This window comes from Tachypleus tridentatus, chromosome 10 (assembly GCF_004210375.1).
Source record: "Tachypleus tridentatus isolate NWPU-2018 chromosome 10, ASM421037v1, whole genome shotgun sequence".
Taxonomy (NCBI): Eukaryota; Metazoa; Arthropoda; class Merostomata; order Xiphosura; family Limulidae; genus Tachypleus; species Tachypleus tridentatus.
The window spans coordinates 182,394,284-182,413,336 of NC_134834.1; the positions used below are offsets into that span (position 1 = coordinate 182,394,284).

General features: G+C 35.3%; 1 pseudogene across 1 annotated transcript in view; it reads left to right on the forward strand.

Annotated features, from left to right (window-relative positions):
* The window catches only part of LOC143231074 (transient receptor potential-gamma protein-like), a 60,187-nt pseudogene that overhangs the window by 34,326 nt on the left and 6,808 nt on the right, over positions 1-19,053 (forward strand). The window contains exons 7-14 of the transcript XR_013016767.1: positions 98-237; positions 1,469-1,584; positions 2,364-2,597; positions 4,209-4,404; positions 7,138-7,329; positions 10,362-10,403; positions 15,251-15,434; positions 17,964-18,967. The product of XR_013016767.1 is annotated as a transient receptor potential-gamma protein-like (transcript). The remainder of the gene's footprint in view (positions 1-97; positions 238-1,468; positions 1,585-2,363; positions 2,598-4,208; positions 4,405-7,137; positions 7,330-10,361; positions 10,404-15,250; positions 15,435-17,963; positions 18,968-19,053) is intronic.

A 19,053-nucleotide genomic window follows, 5' to 3' on the forward strand; every position in this document is an offset into this window, starting at 1 on the left:
GTGAATATCTATTATATGATATCCACACATCCTGTTTCAACGGAACACATTTCCTTTATTGTCGTTTGGGCATTTTCTCTCTATATATATTTTTTAGGCTTAATTTGGAGTGAGATTAAAGAGCTGTGGGAATCTGGACTACTGCAGTATATTAGTGACATGTGGAACATAATCGACTTCATCACTAACTCCCTCTATGTAGCCACAGTGGCGCTTCGAGTGGTGACTTACTTTCAGGTTGGAAAATTTGGATAAGAACAATTAAAAACGTGTAATTAAAGTTTTAGTGTGGAATGACATAGCTCATGTCATTCACTGTGTTTACAGTTCTGATGTGCAGTGAAGTAGATAATGTCATTCACTGTGTTTACAGTTCCTGTGTGTAGTGAAGTAGATAATGTCATTCACTGTGTTTACAGTTCCTGTGTGTAGTGAAGTAGATAATGTCACTCACTGTGTTTACAGTTCTGATGTGCAGTGACATAGCTCATGTCATTCACTGTGTTTACAGTTCTGATGTGCAGTGACATAGCTCATGCCACTCACTGTGTTTACAGTTCTGATGTGCAGTGACATAGCTCATGTCATTCACTGTGTTTACAGTTCTGATGTGCAGTGACATAGCTCATGTCACTCACTGTGTTTACAGTTCTGATGTGCAGTGACATAGCTCATGTCACTCACTGTGTTTACAGTTCTGATGTGCAGTGACATAGCTCATGTCACTCACTGTGTTTACAGTTCTGATGTGCAGTGACATAGCTCATGCCACTCACTGTGTTTAAAGTTTCAATGTGCAGTGACATATGTCATGTCATTCACTGTGTTTATCTTCTTACCTTCGGCTCAAGATATATACAAACTATTCTAGTGGTATAAACGGCTCCACTATTGAAACCAAATTTCAAATTCTTAATATAGTAGATTGGTTGTTGGTATTTTAGGATTAATTATCTAGGCTATGTTTACGTTTGAAAGGTGACTGAGATATTTGTCGGTTATCGTGTTTTAGGTAAAACCCCATATTAATTTTAATATGTTTATATATCACAAGGTGTTGTATTCACTTAACAATGGGTGTGGCTGAAATAGCCGAACCCATTAATTAGAAGAGGTGTCCAAATACTTTTGGCCATGTAGTGTATATCTATAACTTAATGTAATGGATGGAAACATTTTATCTATCTACATAAATAAAGTTAATGTAATGGATGGAAACATTGTATCTATCTACATAAATAAAGTAACTGGAAAAACCATGACATTGAATGAATAATCGTTAAAAAGACAATCTTCCACGTGTTTTCAAGAAACGTCAAATTGAAAATGTTTTCAGTTCAGGTGCAGTACCAATTCAAACCATCATGACAGACATTAGACCAAGTTCTTTCGTCTTTACGACATATTAATTTTACGGTGTGTGTAGAGAAATGAAAGATTAACTTAATTGTTTTAAAACTTTATTCAGGTACAGAAAGAGATTTCACTTAATACCGGAACAGCGTTTCTCCCTCGAGAGAGTTGGGACTCCTGGGATCCAATTTTGATAGCTGAAGGACTTTTTGCAGCAGCCAATATCTTCAGGCAAGTAGATGACATTTAATACGCACTGATGTTTATGTTCTGCAAAAGGTAATGTTGAGGGAATCGTATTTTAGGGATTTCGATTAAATATACAAGAAGAAAGAAAAAACATATATTCGATGACAATATTTATCAAAGTAAGCTAGCAAGATCTATATACAGTATAGTAACACTTAAGTATTCGGCATTTAAATATACTGTCGTAAACTGATGAGAAGTAACAAAAAAGGTGGCAAATTTAAAAAATGGCAAAACATAATTTCTATACACCTAGAATTTTCATTGATACGTCAGTTCATATTAAACATGCTTTGAAACATGTTTAGACAAGTCAACAAGGCCTGGAATGGCCAGGTGGTTAAGGCACTCGACTCGTGATCCGAGGGTCGTGGATTCAAATCCCTGTCACACCAAACATGTTCGTCCTTTCAGTCGTGGTAACGTTATTATGTGACGGTTAATCCTACTATTCTTTAGTAAAAGAGCAGCCCAAGAGTTGGCGGTGGGTGGTGATGACTAGCTGCCTTCCCTCTAGTTTTACACTGCTAAATTAAGAACGGCTAGCGCAGATAGCCCTCGTGTAGCTTTGTGCGAAATTCAAAACAAACAAGTCAACAAAAAGTATGTATAGTCATTTATTTCAGTTATTTTTAAACTTTAAATTGAAAATTTTCATAAGTTTATATTTTCCTCATAGTATATACATTTTTTGTGATAAACGAATATTTTAAACAATTAATATCTTGATGTTTGTCATTTCTGTAACAAAATCCCCACAGTTCTTTAAAGCTGGTGTACATCTTCTCGGTAAATCCTCATCTTGGACCTCTCCAGATATGTCTCGGGAGAATGGTCATCGATATCCTCAAATTCTTCCTCGTGCACGCCCTGGTATTATTTGCCTTTGCCTGCGGAATGAACCAGCTCCTCTGGTACTATGCAGATCTGGAGAAACAAACCTGTCATGGCCAGAGAGATCATACTGCCTGTCAGAAGTGGAGAAGATTTGCCAAGTAAATATCTCTAGTGACGTATGTTTTTGTTGTGCTTTTACTATTAGGTGTGAGCGAGCGCACGTGAGTTTTTACTTACTCACGGCTAAGTAGTTTCACCCGCCTCGTGGGAATACGCTATAGGGACGCAGTTAATTCGGTTTCGTCAGTTGGATCTTTAGGGGAATTTGATTAACTAATTAAGAAATAATTTCTCTCTTCTCAAGGGGGACAATGCGTCTCAAAGAAATTATCGCTTTGTTTCTTAACTCATTTCATTTAATATCCGGAGTTGTTTTTATTTAAATGAGTATTTTGTGTGTGTTTCGTCAAGACGTTGTGCGAACAGGAAGAAAAATATTGCCGTAACAATTGGATCTAATCCTGCTCTACGTTTTCTTAAATTCGGTTTGGCATTGAACAAAAGGCCTCTTTGGCACCTGTTATGGCAAATGTAGTGTGATTGACATGTATTCTCCTTTACTTTCACTCATGAGGTCTTAGTGTTTTGGCCTGGCATGGCCTAGCGCGTTAAGGCGTGCGCTTCGTAATCTGAGGGTCGCTGGTTCGCGCCCGATTCGCGCCAAACATGCTCGCCCTCCCAGCCGTGGGGGCGTTATAATGTGACGGTTAATCCCACTATTCGTTGGTAAAAGAGTTGGCGGTGGGTGGTGATGGCTAGCTGCCTTCCCACTAGTCTTACACTGCTAAATTAGGGACGGCTAGTACAGATAGCCCTCGAGTAGCTTTGTGCGAAATTCCAAAAAACAAACAATCTTAGCGTTTTTTATATTGTCGTTAAAATTATAAATATTGTTTTGTTTTATTGTAGCTTTTAATTTTGATATTGGTATGTAGTTGCATTAGAAAAGAAAAAGCATGTTTTGTTTTCACCTGTGTAACATATAATTTCAGTAGTTTATAGTTTGATGCTCGTGTCTATACGTCTTTGTATTTTAATGAGTTTTATAGCAAAACAAATAAAAAATAAACGTTAGAATCATTTCATAGATCGTTCGCTGTTCGGAAGCAGCAGCTTAATATTGACTCTTTAGTGCTTTTTACTCGTATTTGAGAAGTATTAGAATCTCTGGTTTTATTTGTGCATGTATTACTTTGGACACTAGATGGCGCTAGCTGTTAATTGGAATGGAAAGTTTTATATAGATGAACGGATGGTAAACAATGTTGACTGCCTCAAACGTTTGTTTTATACGTATTTTGAACGCGGTATTTTCTAATGTGAATACAACGCGACGAATACTGAAATCTATGAACCATTATTTATTTTGAAAAAGTCTGTAAACAACTGTACCATGTACTTTGTTTACCGCTTCATGTAGCAAAACAGATGTAAATGGAATCGTTGCCAAATGAACACGTGTTTACGTGCAGATTGGATTGTTTTATTTACTGTATCACTGTTGCTCTTGTTTGGAGTGAAATTATTAGTGGAAAAGCGTTAGCTATTTAATCATAGTATAATGTTAAACTGTAGCCAACCTATCAAAATTTGAAAACAAGTCTAAATGCGTGAATATTCTTATTATTTCTTCTTTCGAATTATTAACAACTGCATATGTACTGCATTTATACCATTGACATAATATAGACATCATATATTCTTTACAGCGTGTTCGAGTCCTCACAGACATTGTTCTGGGCAAGTTTCGGTCTGATAGACCTGGACAGCTTTGAGTTGACGAATATTAAAAGTTACACACGTTTTTGGGGCTTGTTGATGTTTGGAATCTATTCTGTCATCAATATTGTGGTCCTCTTGAACCTGCTTATTGCCATGATGAACCATTCTTATCAGGTCATTTCGGTAGGTTGAAGTTCAAACACTTTTAGTTTCAAATTTTTATTATTATCAAACTGACGTAGTAACTTTTGATTGCAATCTTATTATTCTACAGAGTGATCCAACAACACTGGTTTGTTTTACAGGAAGAATATAACACACCAATGTCACAAACGTACTTTACTGAAATAAAACACTTGACTTGTAACACTGTTAGTTAGAACTCTTGGCTTGCAACAATATCAATTAGAACATTTGGCTTGCAACAGTGTTAGTTAAAACAAGTGGCTTGTAACAATGTCAATTAGAACATCCGACTTGCAACAGTGTTAGTTAAAACACGTGGCCTGTAACAATGTCAATTAGAACATCCGACTTGCAACAGTGTTAGTTAAAACACGTGGCCTGTAACAATGTCAATTAGAACATCCGACTTGCAACAGTGTTACTTGGAATATGTGGGTCAAAGTAACGTCAATTTCAAGCTTTCACGTGCCTTCTAACAACTATGAAATATGGTTGTTCAAAAATATTAGTGTAATATTCCATTCCCAGTGGAATATCTTTCATTGGATCCCCATTTACTAGAGTGGAAAGACAAATCGTATGTTATTTCGACCACACTAACGTCAGCAGATAAACTATCATAGTTCCGTGGTGATATGAATAAAATGCAAATACTATTACCACACCAATATTCATCAACGTGTGTCATCAAAACGACAAGATGTTCATGGCACGTGACACAATTAGCCCTTTGATACACATTGACGTGTACGATTATTATCAAACTGGTCAGTATGAGCTATTTTACTTCATCACTTCACTCATTTCAGCTGACGCGTGAAATCTAGAAACTAAACCTGTTGAAATTTAAGTTATTTGTATTATTATAACATTTCAACGGCTGCTTTATTTATATCACCCTAATGCCAATGGATAAATGACTATTTTTCGCAATGATGACAGCTTAAAGTTGACGACAGCAAGCGTATATTTCACTCTGATATATATTTTAAAGAATTGTTTTTTTTTAGTATTTTTTCACGAAGCATTTGTCGAAAATGTATATTTTAATTATTGTTACTAAGTAATAAGTTTCCTGTTGTTTTTAACTGTACATAGTGTGTGTGTGTGTTTTCTTCTAGCAAAGCCACAATGGGCTATCTGGCGAGTCCATAATTGTACAGACACGTGTTTAAGTGTGATATTTTATACATTTCTTTGACGGTTCCAAAAAGAAAATAACAAATGAAGAAACCTTTGTAGACCGTTAATTAAAATTTATAAACATCCTGAGATACATTTTCTTGTTTTCCAATTAAAAACAAAAATAAGAGATAATTATGATATTTAATTATTTTGCCAAATTAATATCAAAATATTTTAGGTGCATAAACGAAGGTGTAATCGTGAATACTTTCTTATCACTATGATAACTTGAATACCTAATCTGACTTAGCCGTAGGCTCGAAAGCTTTAAAAACTCTAAAATTCAAGGTTCGATCCCTTCTATTGTCACGAAACAGACAGTTTATCGTGAATATTTTCGCTCAAAACAAATAAAAATTAATCATTAGAAAACTACATACTAAGTTAAAAGTTAACAGGGTTTTTATAATATCATATAATTCTGAGATTTTAAATAGTTTATGATAAGCTGTTTGGAGGAGATAATAGTACGATTAAAAGCAATATTTCGTTTAACCTTGGAATTACTAATAAAAGCTAAACCAAACGCATTTTAGAACATATTTCTCTAAATATTCGTGCACCAAATTGTTTGTGAATCCATTACTTTGTTGTTATTACTACAGTCCACGAAAGCGTAGAAGTCATAGAGAAAAAAAAATACGTTACAGTTAATTTCTGGGTGCTGATGACTAGTTGATGTCACTCTAATTGATCCGTATGACCAGGTGGTTAGAGCGCTGGACTCACAATTCTATTTCAACATTCGTATTGTTAAAATGAAAAGGAAACCGGTTGGGATATAAACAGATATAGAACAAGACACGGGTTTTTCTATATTGCTTTTCGTAAAAAAAAAAGAAAAAAGAATTCTTACGAAATCGAACCTTTTATTATTTGGTTATATAATTAAAATATAACTTCTCAGAAAAAGAATAGAATTGAGCGTTTTACACGATGCAGTCAAACGAGAATACGTGATACCACGTATTATTAGGTGTCAGTCAATACGTCACATATCTTTAACACTGGGTAAGATATACAGTATTATTATTCACAATCACATATTCACAACTTGAACCAGTTTTTTTTATCGAGATTAACAGAAGAAGAAACTAACATTTTAAACTGGGTAATATTCGAGATTTATGTGGTTCGAAGCTCGTGAAAACAAGACGCCATTGATTAATCTTGTCCTTAAGACTCGGGTATTATGTAACTACAATTGTGTGAAATACTTTTACAGATCTTTTGCGGGCTTCGTATAAGACAGGATGTCAGGAAGCATTAGTCATGTCCTGAACGTGTAACGACATTTATCGATGAAAACGTTTTGCTGTGGTATTTGTTCCATGTATTGTAAAATAACTCCCACCTCATCCACCCCCCAACCCCATGCTTCCGGTGGCAATCCAAGTTTTCGGTGCTTTTCGATAAAAATGCGAAATTCGGTCATGTTTATCAGTTCTTTGTTTCAAAATTCACTATCGACATCAAACGCCCATGAGGTCACATTAAAAAAAAAGAATTTCCCATAAGTTGATCGTTTTTATACGTTATTTGAAGGAACACACAGACACGGAATGGAAGTTCGCCAGAAGTAAGTTATGGATGAGTTATTTCGAAGATGGCGGCACTGTTCCTCCCCCTTTCAACATCATCCCAACTCCCAAAAGTGTTTATTACCTTCTTTGCTGGATTGCTAGAAAGATGTGTGGATATTCAAAGCTAGCAAAGAAAGACAACGAAACGCATCTAGTAAGTGTCTTTGAAAATCAATGCTTCTTAAAGATGAAAGCCTTATATACTTACCTTTTTATGACAATATAATTTATCTAAGCTTAACAAATATTTTGGAAAAAATGTTTAAGATATATTTTTAATGGGAGCTGTAAAATATGCCGATAACAGATAACAAATTCCAAATTTTAACGTTGTAAGTTCTCGAGCGTACCGCGTAAAATGATTTCTATGTATGTAGTTTACTTTATTTTTTCTAAATTTTTGACTAATAGACAAAGATAGTTATGATATATTTGTTGTTTATATCTTTAACCACAGATAGAAATTTCAAGTTAGTTTTTTAAAGTAAGTAATACTGCTCTTTTTTTATTTTTAAACGTGAAAACATTAATACATAAATTTTTCCAAATTGCATTATCTCTACATAATTAAAGAATTAATCTATGTGAACGTTATGCGTATATGTAAGAGCAGCTGTTAAAAAATTGGCAAGTATTTAATCAGCTGTTGTTTAAAACATGGGGGGGGGGGAATTTTGAAAGTGCCTATCAATAGAAAAGTTGATATAGAGGGTTGATGTTGTTGTTTTGAATTAAGCACAAAGCTACACCATGGGCTATCTGTGCTATGCCCACCACGGGTATCTGAATGACACCAGCAAGATTCATTTCTATATTAATAATATATGTTCGCGTATTTTTAATAACTTATTAAAGACTAGCAGAAAATGATGGGAAAACTACTAGAAAACTAGTAATACACAAAAGAAATACATAAAATACATGAACGTTCCTTTCACAGGAATACGCTACGTATTGGGACTTTTAAATAAAAGTTTGAAACATACGATGACCAGGTAACTACATACACACCTGTTCTTTTTCTGTGGAAATGCTGTCATATTCTATACATACAATTGGTATTCCCAGCCTGTTAAAACAGGTTTTTCGTAATAATTCCCAAACATAGATTTGCGCTCATTGTTCACATATTTTTCACCGTAGTTAATATTGTGCGAATTCACTTCCGTGTCTTTCATCACGTGAGTCTTCTCAGCTTTCCTATTCGGATCGTATCTAGCTTTACGTCATAATGATGTGGATGATGTGGTGTCATACACATAAGATAACGCCATCTCATCTTGAGAACTCCTTCCTTCACATGATTTTATATAGCAATAAATGTGGCGAAATTTAGGGGCTATTTAGGCTTACATTAGAAATTCAATTCAACTAAAATGGAAATGGGCAGTCAAAAGAGGAAGTATTATAGGAAGAAAACGGAAGTGGGCACATGCAACTTAAGAAATTTTGATAACTCGAGCGTTACCGACCGACACTATTGATGTCATATTGCTTTCTAAAGAATCACATGCGTTAACATTTTCACATTGAAAATCAGAGAGAGTAAAATTATCTCTTTTGAAACTAACCAGAAACTTTTCATTCTTATCCAGAAAGTTGAGAAACTTTATAATCATTGTAGTGTTTACTCAACTTTATTTATAAACACTTTTATGTTTGTTTGTAATTATGTACAAAGTCACACAGTGGGTTACCGGGGCTCTGCCACTACGTGTATTAAAACCCATTTTCTAGCTTTATAAGTTCACAGACATACCACTGTACCACTGGGAAACAACAATCTTATGACCTGAGTGTTTTGAAATTTTGTTTTAGCACCTTTCGTCTAAGCCTTTTCAACATTGGACGTGGATCCAAAAACGTAAGACATTCCGGAAAGGTTTGGGTTGTTTTGATTAGACAAAAATAATACCTTTTGCACTATTTGTAAGATCTAGATTCTGTGACCTGACCAGATATTATAAGAAACCATATTAAGAAGTTAATGTATGAATGAAAATTAAAACGATGTATCAGAGAAACACACTTGAAATGTTCTAGATGTGGTTGTGAGTTGGATGAGACATGAACTTATTCAAAAATATCGCTGTCAATCTGGCATACCAGCTGAATCGGAGATTCATAATTGATTGCTGCATTGACAGTAAAACGTAAAACAACAACAACAACAAACGGACACAATACTATCATTGTCTTCATTGGATTTATATAAAAGAAATTATTAGTTTCAATACTATATGAAACTAACAGGGTATAGCCCAAATATGCAGAATTGAAAGTGATTTCCTTAACAATTCTCACATTAAAAATGTCATTTTTGAAGAGTGAATATAAGAAGGACGGTATAATAATCACTATGGTACCACCATAGTATAACCATATAGATACCACAATGTTGTATATTCATTAATATTTAGTTTTATTTTCGTTTTAAAAGTTGTTCTGAGCTTCGTTCATCGACAGCTACCGAAATAACCCCATAATCACCGGTTTCCGGAATGACACCCCTTACTCCATTGACCATCCAAGGGTCAGTACTAAAAGATCCTAAGCTGGCTCGAGTAGTAGGTGTCGTCCCCCACTGGCACAGCGGTGTGTATGCAGACTTATAACGCTAGAAACAAGGTTTCGATACCCGTGGGGGCGGAATACAGATAGCTCATTGTGTAGTTTTGTGCTTAACTACAAACAAGTAGTTGGTGTCATTGATATGCTATAAAATCCCCTATATTGTAACATAATCTAGTCATTTCACTGATTGTTACAAGTCATGGTTATATTATTTAAAGGAACGTTTTGTTTTTTAATATCTATACTTTATTACATCCCCACTAGCACAACGGTATGTCTGTCAACTCACGCCGCTAAAAACCGGGTTTCGATTCCCGTGGTGGGCAGAGCACAGATAGCCCATTATGTAGCTTTGTGCTTCATTTTAAACAAGCAAACAATACTTTATTACACTGTGGGTTTAGCCAGAATCATTACATGTGGATGGTCGTTTGAGGACTAGAGCAGCAATCTCATAACATTGTAAGCAATTTATCTCACGCTTTCTCATAGTAACCGTTGTAATTTATATCGTGTTGTTTAGATGCGTTGTGTTAATTTTCTTGGTTATAATTTATTTTCTGGTTTCACATTTACAAGTAATATGTTCTTTTTCCATACATCTGCTCATAGAAAAAAGTTAAACAAGCATCTGAAAGGGATTTCCGTTATCAGGTACGTGTTTTTGTTGTTGAAATGTCATGTCGATAGTATTTTACTATCAGTTGTTTGAAAATAGTATAGATATTATGAGAAAAAATACCTGATTTTGTAATTTCAAACACATTCTTTTATGTTTAGTGTACTGACCTAGGAAGGTCTAATTGAATGATAAATGTGTATATGCTATTTGTCAGGTTTTGTGTATGTTCTAGATTTTCTACAGTAGGTGTCTGTGACTTGTTGGCGACAAAGTTCAACAATAAACAAATGGCGTATAGACCACTTGTTTTGAAATAATATATTAAAACAAGTCAAACATATATACAACATTAATTCTTATTTTCCTCTTCTCACTATGTCTTCTCTTCTCATCCAGTTCCTACAAACATATATAAATTACATTGTTGGTTATCACAATTGTATACAGAGCTTAAAATAATTGTCTATTTTTCATCAAATTCTTCACAGTCTGTTTCAGTTACCTTAGACACAATTTGACAAGACAAATTGTTATTACAATACAATACATGATAATTTCACTTTACAAATCACCAAGATATGACACGTATGGCTAAACTCGCAATTAGATAATCTAGATCTATCTATTTAACTCACTAACTTACTCGAACTACATTTCGAACTCGTATTTACAGACGGACGGACACACACTACGAGATATTATGATACAATGAAAACAACGAAAAAAGCTTAGAATGTTCTAACAATATTATCCAATAATACAACAAGCGCCTATTCACAACAAATTAATTACATAACGTATGATGTGTACACAATTACGTAAACAAACCTACGATAATCTAAATTTAACACTTACGCTATACTTAAACGGAAAAACTATGTGTATATCTCGCACTATTAGTAGCATAACCTTTGAATTATAACAGTTCGTAACATTTTACTACATACAGTTGAAGAAATGAAAGAGAAAAATGTACTTCGAGATCGATAACAATTCTTATAATATATACTTATAAACATTAATCTAGAGATATATTCGATAATTTTACACGATTTTAGATTAAGCCACACATTTAATAGGACGTTTTATAAACTTGTTGTAAACATAAGATGAAAACTTTTGGTCTATACATAGCTATTAATTTAGGATCGAAACTTTGGTTCATACATCTGATATTAACTTATGATGGTCAATTTGGTTTCTACATCTTCTAAAGACTCAGAATGGTAATTTTGATTTACATAACTGCTATGATAACTTTGGTCTATAAATCTCAAGCTAACTTACGATGGTAACTTTAGTATCTACGTCTACTGTTAACTCAGGATGGTAGCTTTGGTTTATTCATCTGCTATTGTCGTAGGATGGAAACTCTGGTCTATAGTTCCACTATTAATTTATGGTGGTAACTTTGTTCTTATACATCTGCTACAAACTTGAAATCAAAATTTCGTGTTATAAATCTAGGATGAAAAAATTAGTCAAAATATGCCCTAAAGTTGTGACAAAATAATGTTGACCAACACATTTGGGAAAAACTGAGGATGGAAACATTTGCTTGCACATCTAACTTAAACCTACAATAGAAAATTTGGTCCATAAATCTTCGGTAAGTTTCCGTGATGACGAGAAAACTAACTTGTAGAGAAAATTATATAATTAAAAACAGCTGGTATGGGAAGAGAAAGCACTTGTAGAGGAGCGAACAACGTTTCGACCTTCTCCGATCATCGTCAGGCTCACAAAGACATTCTCAACATCCAATTAGCACCCCTTATAGAATTCACCACGATGAAGACAAACTTTATATTCAACAACCACAACTATATACAAACAAATGGCCTAAGCATGGGAAACCAAGTATCATCAGTTCTAGCCAATATTTTTATGACACAAGTTGAAACACAAGCAATTAACACAGCATTACATCCACCACTATACTGGTACAGATATGTAGATGACACGATTGCGGGATTCACATCTACAGAACACACACTTAATTTTTTCAATCACATTAACTCTGTACATCCCAACATTAACTTCACATGTGAACAGGAAGAAAGCAATCAAATATCATTTCTTAAGCTAAAAGTTACAAGAACCGACACACAATTTACAACATGAATCCACCGAAAAATCACCCATACTGGACTATACATTTTTTGGGACTTAGCACATGAAACAAAACAAAAACTCAACATACTAAGAAACCAAATAAACACAGCCATAAAACTATGCTCACCAGATAAAATTAAAGATAAATTAGACAAAATAAGACAATACTTCAGCAACATCAATAAGTTTCCTCCACAAACCGTAGAAAACATTATATGCACACACCTAGACAAAAAGCAAAATCAACCAACAAAAGTAAATATATCATACGAATTAAAAAATCACAAAACCATATACTAGCTGCATACCATATATTCCCGATATCAGCAAAAAAATAACCAACATTTGGCAAAAACTAGTAACAAAATGTGACATTACAGTTAATATCAAATTTATTCAAAAATCAGGCACAAAACTGAGGTCTATACTATGTAAAAAACTACACTGACAAACACCACACCAACATTATTTATAAAATACAATGTGATAACTGCCACGACTTCTATATTAGAGAAACAAGTAGAAAAATGGAAACCGGATTCAAAGAACACAAAAAGTCACCTTCACACGTTTTCGAACACTGCAAGTCAAATAAACACAACACAACCACAAAAAACACCCAAATACTAAATAAAGAAACAAACATAAGCAAACGCAAAATTAAAGAAGCCTTACTTACACAACAAATCAAGCCCAAAATAAACCAATACAAAGGAACACCTTTATACCTATATTAATAAACATAATCAAACATCTAAGCATGCCATCTACATTCCTACACTCAATTACACAACCCCTTTCAAACATGTGGTCAGCTATCGGTCAGTTACCTCTTTCTTTCTTTGTTAACCTGACGTTGTTCGTTCCTCTACATACGAGGTCTGTTCAAAAAATATGCGGACTGTTTGAATTGCGCGGCTCCAGTTGGTTCCAGGGAAATCCGCTTGGTGTCGCTAGGTTTGCACAGATCAGCTGATTACGGCGCCATTTCCCGATTGCAGATATCTTCATTTGTGTATTAGCTACGCGGTTTTAAGTGAAGTGCGATTTTTTTCGTTTGGCGGATTTCAGAATGAATGACCTGAAGGAGCAAGGACTTGCTGTGAAATTTTGTGTTAAACTTGGAAAATCTGCGACTGAAATTTTTGCTATGCTTAACACGGCTTACGGTGATGTTGCTATGAAGCGTACGGCATGTTTCAAGTGGCATGAACGTTTTAAGGATGGTCGACAGTCCATTGAAGATGATGAGCGTCCTGGACGTCCTTCCACGTCAACTGACGACCCACACGTCGACAAAATCAACACCCTGGTGCGGGCAAATCGACGTATGACTGTCAGGGAGCTTGCTGAAGAGTGTGGGATATCAGTTGGATCTTGTTACGAGATTTTGACCGAAAAATTGAACATGCACCGCGTTGCTGCGAAATTTGTGCTTCAGAATTCGTGCGTTTTTGGCCAAACACTCGATCACTGTTCTTCCCCACCCCACCCCCCTACTCACCTGACCTTGCTCCTTGAGATTTTTTCTTGTTCCCCCAACTTAAAAGACCCTTGAAAGGAAGAAGATTTGAGACGATTCCCGAGATTAAGGCAAATGCGACGAAGGAGCTGGAGGACATTACAAAAGAAGCGTACCAGGAGTGTTTCAACAAGTGGAAACACCGTTGGGATAAGTGTGTGCGTTGGGGAAGAGAGTACTTTGAAGGGGTCCCAGACCTCTAACTTCTAAATAAAGTACATTTTGTTTTATGACGTCAGTCCGCGTATTTTTGAACAGCCCTCGTAGTGCTTTCTCTACCCATACCAGTTGTTTTTACGTATATAATTCTTGGGTAAGTTTAGAATCTAAACGTAGACCTGTTATTAAGTAATTCATTCAATAAGGTGAAACGTGAAATTAACAAGTCTGGATAACAACAAGAATGTACGATCACAAGAAACGGTGCATTCCAATCTTCCAAAACTAGAGATCCAAGAAGTAAGTGGTCTGTTAGAGACATTTATTTCGTAGTTATTAGTTAATGTGGGGTGGTGTATAAGCCGGTTTGCTTATTGGTAAGATAAACAAATGTGATATGAATATCACCAAAAACAAATAAAAATAACATATTATAATTCTGCAAAATAGCCTGTTCAAATGTCTTTGTTTGTTTTTTGGGGGGATGAAAATACGTCTGGTCTCATTGGTTCTATACTTATATCAGCTCATTATTCTTTAAACACCATTGTACCGTTCACCCTCACCACCCACCGCTGTCTTCAAATACATGCATACCAGCGTTTTGGCCAAAACACTTTACCGTTCGGTCTTAGTTAAGTTTTAAGATGTTAGTCCAGAAAAATTTACTGAATAAATAATTTAATTAGTGGCCATAAAATACACAGTTTTTATACCTTAACTATAGTCCTGTAATAAACAACATTGACATACAACAACGAGAAAAGTTGTCTTGGATGAAATAAACACATTTAAAATCACTTTGAATGTTTCTAGTTCACACTGTTTGATGATCTCTTTTTGTGGTTTCATGTCGAAGTAGCTTTTCGTGTAAATATAAAAAATATCTGTATTATTTTCTTTTACGCATTTGTGAGTGAGAATATATTTAATTTCAAAATGCTATTCGTTTCTCATTTGCTACAAACGAATGGCATTCAAGTGTTATGTTGTAATGAATGGACTTATCCGGATTAATATCTTACTCACGTGCAAGTTTTCGTTCTCTTTGCCTTCCTTTTTTGGACATGTGGTGTAATAAAGACCATCATGAGAAGCTTGGTTCGCCGTTACGTAACCAAAGAACAAAGATATGCTGATAATCAAGGAGTCACCGAAGATGACGTCAATGAAATCAAACAAGATGTTTCATCATTTCGATATGAACTGATGGAAGTCCTAAAAAACAATGGATTTAATACGTCAATAGCTAAAGAAGAAACTCAAGGTTTGTACCGACTTTAAAGTAAGAACCTCTTAAAATTGGTAATACCTTCCTTGGTGTTGGCACCCACAAGGTTCTTAATCGTAATTTTCTAAACTATTTGTTTGAAATTGCTTGTGAGTCCATGACTTCATTGGTTAGAGGTCGCTATTAACAAAAAGAATCACACCAATAAATTAAGCAGAATATAACCAATATTGTAATTAGCTTTTAGTGTCAAGAAAGGGAAACATCATAGTCCAGGGGAGAGAGGTGAATAATGGTGAATCCACTGTCAGAAATCGCTAAAGTTATTGTTTTTTGGGTTTTTTTTCTAACACTAGGTGGTATTATCAGTCCTGTGTGTTAAGGAATATCTTGGATAAGTTTGTCTTTTCTTATAGCAAAGCCACATCGGGGAATCTGCTGAGCCCACCAAGGGGAATCGAACCCCTGATTTTAGCGTTGTAAGTCCGGAGAGTATCTTGGATAATTAATCCTTCCAAACACTCGGGATCTCCTGTGGATTTTAAATAGATTTCGTCTAATTTTTCACGTTGAAATTGTAATAAACAAAAATACTAGTTTGTCAATATTATACAGTTTGTAGACCACACAAGTATGAACGTTACGAAAATAACTCAATTATTTAAAGATTAAAGCCGTTTCCAGCTTTCTGTCGTTACGGTTATGACGCTGAAATTTTTGAAACTTGTACCAGCTAAGTGAAGCAAAACAAACACACGTAAAGCTGGTTGAATAATGAGGTAGTATGTTCATGTAATCATTCCTATCGACGTTCTAATAAACTTTCAGATTTTAATGTTGCATATCGAGATGATAAAACATAACTGAAACGGCACTGGAGTTATTAAGATCTTTATTTCCATTGTGTACTTTAAATTCCCGGAAAATTTACTTAAGAAAAATACAAACTCTACTTTATATCTCGCTTGTTCAGCACATACTGGTTTGGTTTATTTTGAATTTCACGTTAAATTACAAGAGAACTCTCTTCGCTAGCTGTTCCTAATTTGGTAGTGAAAAACTAAATGGAAGGCAGCTAGTCATCATCACCTACCGCCATCTCTTGGACTATTATTTTATAAACGAACAGTGGGATTCACCGTCACAAATAACGTTCCAACGGCTGAAAGGGCGAAGATGTTCGGTTACCTGTATCGTCTTACCTGCTTTGAGAATTTGACTTTCCAATACATACATCCTTAAATTAAAATTCGATTACAAGTATACTTCGCTTATACTTGGGCCCGGCATGGCCAGGTGGGTTAAGGCGTTCGACTCCTAATCTGAGGGTCAATCTCACTATTTGCTGGTAAAAGAGTAGTCCAACAATTGGCGGTGAGTGGTGATGACTAGCTGCCTTCCCTCTTGTCTTACACTACTAAATTAGTGATGGCTAGCGCAGATAGCCCTCGTGTAGCTTTGCGTGAAATTCAAAACAAACAAATCGCTCATATTTTATTACCTACAAGAATGACTGAGTTTTTAACTGACGATTTATACATTTATTTCCAAAAACTTCAAGACATGAATACCTTCTTATTGAAAAACAACTGGTTAAAACACAAGCACATACATTATGCACATGTGCTTTTATCGAATATTCTTTTGACAGTTAATATCTTTCATAAAATTAGTAACTCTTTATTATTGGATTTTTTCAATTTTTGTTTTGTTTTATTTGGAATTAAGCACAAAGACACACAATGGGTTATCCGTGTTCTGCCTACTACGGGTATCGAAACCCGCTTTCTAGCAATGTTCTAAAAATATAGAGAATCGAATATTTCACACTTAATTTTGCTTTAAGTTGCGCACTTTTTGTTATGTTTCGACATATTATGACAGAGTCAAAAACGTTAAAGCAGACAAGAAAACGTATCTTCCGCCTCATCCAAAATAGTTCCAGTAATGTAATATTTTCCTGGCTAATATGAAACAATTAATTAATTGTCAAATTGAGTTTCTTTGTCTTTCAAATATGGTTTTATTTTGGTTTCAAAATAAAAGTAGAATTCACATTAGGGAACCCTTTTATTCGATTTAAAACTTTTGTCTGTTTTCTTATAGCAAAGCTGTTCCTCGTCTTAGGACTTACAAAACTAAAATCAGGAGCTCGATTCCCATCGTTGGAGGCCTGACATGGCCAGGTAATTAAGGTACTCGACTCGTAATCTGAGGTTTGTGGATTCTAATTCCTGTCACACCAAACACGCTCGCCCTTTCAGCTGTGGGAGCGTTATATTGTTACGGTCAATCCCACTATTCGTTGGTAAAATAGTAGCCCAAGAGTTTGCGGTGTGGTGGTGACTAGTTGCCTTCCCTCTAGTCTTGCACTGCTAAATTAGGGACGGCTAGCGCGGGTAGCCCTCGTGTAGCTTTGCGTGAAATTCAAAACAAACCAAACCCAAGATGTTTAGCCTTATGATTTTTAATTAAATGTATTTGAGAAACATATTAAGTGTAGCAAGCATCTATATATATATATATATCTCTGTCATATAAATTTTTTTTATTATTTTTATTTAGGGGCTGGCGGGAAGAAATGTCGGCTGAAGGAACGCCGTTTGATGAAAGGATTTAATATCGGATTTGTAGAAGGATCCATCGTACCAACAGTTAACATGACTTTCTCAAGAAAGCCGGCAACTAAGATATTTGCCCAACTAGGCCGTACTAAACAAGCTAGGAAAAGACGGAAATGGGATAACTTTCTGGAAGCCACAAAGAATGTGCGCACTGCATTTTCTAAAACCCGAAGTGAAGGGTCTGGAAGTGACCAGGAATCCACGGATAATCAGAGCGAATGTGATATCTCGAGTCCTTCGAGTACAAGTATCGTGTTTTCACAAGATTACTGCAACACAGAAGGAACACGATTTGAAACAGTTCCAGAGACGAAGTTAGTGAGACTTGGTCGGACGTTTGAAACTTTCACTTTCAACCCTTTGAAGCCAAAGTTCGCTTTTCAGGACAGAAATACGTTTTCAGAATCCAGGGATCAGTCAATCCCTAAGTCAACTGAGGTTCCAGATAAAAAGAAAACAAAAGCTAGAGTTAGCGCTGTTGGTCCAAGTGTGCCTCATCTACAGTCCAAAACGTGTTCTTTTAATTCAACCTCGCACGAGCCTTTGCTCGCGGTGTCTTCCTTTCCATTAAAAGTCGTCACTCCTGAACGAAGGTTATCTTCAATTCCAAGCTGTGCTGAGTCCAATTCTATCACACCGAGGCCTTCGTTATCAGGGATTTGAATGATTCTTTAATTCAAGAGACTCAATTTAGAATACCAGACCAACAGCCTGATAAGTCGAAAATGGTATTTACTATCTCCTTGGAAGAAACTGTTTCCTCTACCACGTGCTCGTACAGGAGTCCAGCCAGTACTCTTCCAGGTGGCGTTAGTAACAGTTCGTCCTGGGAACAATTACTGATCAGATCTGACAAAACTCCAAATGGTTCATTTGGAATTATGTCTAGTGTTTACGGAATCGAACCAGCAGATAAAGAAATGTCTATAGGCTGGATATGATAAAGTAAGATTACCTTTCGTACCATTAATATTCTTGTACACTTACTGGAATATCATTATGTTTGTTTTGGTACACAAAAAAGATGTTTT